This window comes from Hyla sarda, unplaced genomic scaffold (assembly GCF_029499605.1).
Source record: "Hyla sarda isolate aHylSar1 unplaced genomic scaffold, aHylSar1.hap1 scaffold_804, whole genome shotgun sequence".
NCBI lineage: Eukaryota > Metazoa > Chordata > Amphibia > Anura > Hylidae > Hyla > Hyla sarda.
The window spans coordinates 155929-161064 of record NW_026610830.1 but is presented as its reverse complement, the minus strand read 5'-3'; the positions used below and the strand labels follow the sequence as shown (position 1 = coordinate 161064).

General features: G+C 41.4%; 1 non-coding gene across 1 annotated transcript; it reads left to right on the top strand.

Annotated features, from left to right (window-relative positions):
- The first annotated feature begins 4694 nt into the window (after positions 1-4694).
- LOC130346957 (U2 spliceosomal RNA) lies at positions 4695-4885 on the top strand. The gene has a single exon (XR_008884986.1). It is a non-coding gene; the product is annotated as a U2 spliceosomal RNA (small nuclear RNA).
- The last annotated feature ends 251 nt before the right edge of the window (positions 4886-5136 follow it).

Here is a 5136-nt window from a genome sequence, read left to right as displayed (position 1 = left end):
AGCTTCAGGGTGTCCGGATTATTGAGCACGTTCTAGACGATATTAAGCTGGTGGTAGTAAAGATGTATTCCCCTTTCGCCAACCTACACGATGTTGAGTTGTTTTTACAAGTCTATTTTAGTAAGGTTGAGTGCAGAGGAAAAATCATGAACAGCTGTGGCATCTGGACATCTAAGTGGAGATTTCAGGTTACATGCAAAAAAGATGACAGATTGCCAGGGGGAATACAACTACCACCAGCTCGTTTTAAAATAAATAATATGTGTGGCGACCTCTTTTTTGCGGGGATGCCAAGCTACTGCAGGAAGTGTCACAGATATGGACACACAAAAGAAAACTGTGAAAGTACATGCAAAAAATGTGGTAGCACACAGCACGAGACAGAGAAATGCACAAGAGGAGGGAGGTGCAATTTCTGTCAACAATTCGGTCACCTTTTCTCCTCTTGTCCCCACAGACATAGGACGGAGCAGCAGTGGCAACCCTGGAGGCAGCAAGGACAGCAACCGGGACACCAGCCGAGGCAAGCAGAGCCAGTGATTACCCCCCCACAAGAGGTAAGCAGTGAGATGGAGAAGGAGAAAGACCCCCCTCAGGCAAAAGGAGGGGACCCTAAAGAGCAGAGGATGGCCAAAAAACGTGCAAGTGGTGGAAAAACTGGCCCCCAGGAGCATGCTGGGTTAAGAGAGGAGCGGACGGCGGCCGAATCCGCTCCTCAGCAACCTCTGGCTCAGGGTCCCCCTGAGAGCGATGATCCGGGTGGAGAGGTGAAGGTTAAAAGGCGGAGGGGCTCCAGAAGACTCTATTCGGAGGCGGTCCAGGGGGAGCCGATGGAAGTACCTGCGGATGCAGGGAACCCAAGTGACGTTCCTCCACAGGTCCCCATAGGGGATACCCCCCCTCCTCCCTGCCAGGAGGAGGTTTCAGGGGTGACCGTCTCTGAGGTACCAGAGACGGAACTAAGTGAACACCCGACCCCTATGGAGGGGCAAGAGGTGGAAGAACCCAATGAGTCTGGAGCCCTGATTGCCAGGATGCCCGAGAACAACTATGCCTCAATCATGATGGAGGAGGGGGGTCGGCTGAGTGATGGTGCCTCCTCTCCTGCTTCCTCTATGCGTACAGTTGAGTCAGATTTTGGGGGGTATGAGGCTTCGGAGGGGGAATCAGAGGTGTAAGACGTTTTCTTGTACATTCCCATGGCTGAGTTGTCCGGTCTGTCCTTGAACGTGAGAAGTGTGAGCGCCAGAGTAAGAAGGGTTGCCCTATTTAATTACTTGTCGGTTTTTGCTGCTTCCGTCCTTTTCCTGCAGGAATGTGGCATCCCGCACAGATTAAATTATAAAGAATATGAAGATGATTGGGTGCACGGTCCATCAGTCTGGTCTGGATCAAATGAGTCCAGATCAGCAGGGGTCGCCATACTTTTTAAAGGGAACGTTTTAATTGAGAGTTTTAACGAAATTTTACCAGGCAGAATTTTATTGGTCAACGCTTTTATTAATGGTATTAAATGGCAGTTTTTAAATTTTTATGGTTCTCCTGATAAGAATGAAAGAATAAAAATGTTGGAGATTTTACCCCTTTTTATTAACAATTCTAGTCCTCTTGTTTTATCAGGTGATTTTAATTGTATTTTAAGGGGAGAACGCCGTTTTTCGAACGCAGTGAGTAGGAACTATGATAAGACGTCTTTTATGTTAAAAAACTTGATTTTAGATTTTAATCTCACTGATGTTTTTAAAAAATGTAATTTTAACGTACCAGAGGAAGACGGTGTTACCTGGAGCAATGCAAGCTGTAGCTCCAGGATAGATTTTATTTTTTGTTCTTATCAAGTACTGCCTTTTAACTGTGATCTTTTTACCAATGTTTTTTCTGACCATAAATTATTGTATTTTAAAGTTAAAAGTGATTTTAAAAAGAGATCTGGTAGGAATGCCTGGAAGTTAAACGTGTCCCTTTTAGAAGATCCGCAGGTTTTATCAGATTTTATCACCTTTTACAAGGAATGCAGACGAGTAAAAGACCCCAACACTCCCACCAGTATCTGGTGGGAAAAAATGAAACTAAAAATAAAAGAATTTTTTATCCGTGTTGGGGTTAGGAAAGCTAAAGAAAAACGTGAATTTTATAATATCCTAAATACTCGTCTGCAAACCCTGTACAAATTCAGAGCACATGGGATGGAGGTGGAGAAGGAGGTACATGATCTTAAAAAAGAAATAACTAAGTGCCTGGAGCAGAAAGGAAAAGAAATTATCTTTAGGTCTCGAATACAGCATCTTGAGGAAAACGAGACCTGCTCCAGGTATTTTTTTAAGAAAATACATGAAAATAGAAGGTTAATAGAAAACATTGAAGGAGTGAATGATGTACAGGGTATTTTAAAAAAGGTGCAAGAGTTTTATGCGGATCTTTTTAATGTAAAACACATTGATGAATGTTTTATGAATGACTCGTTAAAGGAGATCACCAATTTTTTAGATCCTGTCTCACAGTCTTTTTTATTGCAGAATATTTCAGAGCAGGAGATTTTAGAGACCGTCAAGAGTTTTAAAACAGGTAAAGTGCCTGGGCCGGATGGTATACCCATTGAATTTTATGTTACTTTTTATGGTATTTTAAAAGAAGATTTGTTCTCCCTTTTTACGGAAGTCTTTAAGTCTAAAATCCTCCCAGGCTCATGGAAGAAGGGTGATGTCTCCCTGCTATTCAAAAAGGGAGACCGGTCGGAACTCAAAAACTGGAGACCAATCACCCTTCTGAACTGCGACTATAAAATAATGGCGAAACTGTGTGCTAACCGCTTAAAGAACGTAATCCATAAAATAATTCATACAAACCAAGTCTGTGGGGTGCCTGGGAGGAGTTTATGGGAGAACCTAAACCTTTTAAAGGATGTAATTAGCGACACCAAATTAAGAAAAGGAAAGCTGGCGGTTTTATCCATAGATTTTGAAAAAGCTTTCGACAGGGTGTCACATTTTTATCTTTTTAAGGTTTTAGAGAAAATGGGTATACCTGATGGCTTTTTATTGTCTCTTAGAGCTTTTTATGATAACTGTACTAGTAAAATTTTAGTAAATGGTTTTAAGACACAGGGCGTGATTTTAAATTCCGGAGTGAAGCAGGGGTGTCCCTTGTCCCCACTACTCTTCATTTGCGCAATAGAGCCTCTTTTATGTACAATACGAAAGGATAAGCAGATCCATGGAGTCCCCCTGCCAGGAGGAGGGGGACTAGAGGCGAAGGTAGTGGGGTACATGGACGATGTTGCGGTGTTTTGCAGGGACACCCCATCGCTTCAGAAGACGCTAAAACAGATTCAATATTTTAATTGTGCCTCCGGTTTTAAAGTCAATTTTAACAAAAGTAACATTTTAAACATAGGCGGAATGCCTTTGTATGATGTGCCCGTCCCTGTGTCTGAGTCGGTGCAGATTTTAGGTGTCTCCTTTGACGAGTCTAATAATGGTTTTAATAGCTGGGACTTGGTGGCTCAAAAAATAAATAAGAAAATATGTATGTGGAACATGCGAGAACTTACAATGGAAGGGAAGGTTTTAATTACAAAAATGGTGCTTTTACCTATTTTATTGTATTTAAGTCTGGTTTTCCCACCCCCCGAAATGGTTCTAAAGAAAATAACAAAAGCTTGTTTTACTTTCTTTTGGAGTTCTAAGAGCGAAAAATTAAAGAGACAAATTGTGATAAAACCGAACTCCAGGGGCGGTAAGGATTTTCCAGATTTTAAAGCTTTCCTTTTAATAAAGTTTTTTAGCATGTGTTTTACTACTGTTTTTAAAGATAGCTACTGGTCTTATTTTGTTCGTTTTAATACTGGTTATTTTATGCGGAGGAACGGCTGGTTTTCTACAGTTTTAAGTTGCCCTTATTCTTTGAATTTACCCCCTCAATACATGATTTTAGGAAAAATTTTAAACTTATATAATTTTAAAGGTAAAAGTGTTCAGGATCTGTGCAATAGCAAAAAACTACTAAAGGAAATAAAAGAAACCAGTACCGTGACTCCCATCAAAAATTTTAACGAACAGAAGTGTATACAGATTTGGAAGATGTTGAGTATTAATTATCTTTTTAATTCACAGAAGGACCTGGCCTGGAGCTGCGCACACGAGTGTCTTCCATGCCGGGCATTCCAGCACCGAAGAGGATTATCCAACTCTGCAACCTGCCCGAGGGAGGGATGCCGACAAGAGGAGACCGTGCACCATCTAATATGGACTTGTTTTTACTCGCAGAAAATATGGACAAAGATACTCCCTCTGGTAAAAAGGATAACTGGACTAAAAGACTTAAATATTGCAGTGGTTTTTTATGGTTGCCTGGAATGCCCAACACGGACTCAAGAGACTATTGCATGGAAGATCATAAACTGTGTGAAGGCAGCTCTGTGGAAGGCCAGGAATATTTTATTGTTCAAGCATGAGGTTTTATCTGTGAAGGACATTTTATCTATCTGTTTTTATGAAATGTACCAGTACTATCTTTTAGACAAGAAGAGATTTCCGCTTTTATCTAGAAAATGGTTTTTAAAAGAATGGAATTCTATCTTGTAAAGCCACCAAGTGCCCATTTTATGTTTTAATATGTTGTAAATATGTTATTTATATGTAACTGTATTTATTGACATATTTGCACAACTTTGTTAACATTATTTAATTTTTAATAAAGTTGCCCCCGTAAGGGTAGTCAAGTTAAAAAAAAATCTGTTCTTATCAGTTTAATATCTGATACGTCCCCTATCTGGGGACCATATATTAAATGGATTTTTGAGAACGGGGGCCGATTTCGAAGCTTGCTTCCGTCGCCCTATGCATTGACCCGATATGGCAGTATCTTCGGGTACAGTGCACCACCCCCTTACAGGGTTAAAAAGAAAGATTCCTACTTTCATTGCTACCTGCTTGCTGGCTAGCCAGCTAGCCAGCCCTGTGGGCCTTGCTGCTGCTGCAGCCAAAAAACAAAAGGTGGTGCTGCTGCTGCTTCTGCTGCTTCTGCTGCTTCTGCTTCTGCTTGTGTCTGGCCGCTGTTGGAGCGTCCAGGCACAGGACTTCTGCTGCTGCTGACTAAATGGCCTCCTTAATTGGATCATTTGAGTAGCCAGCACAC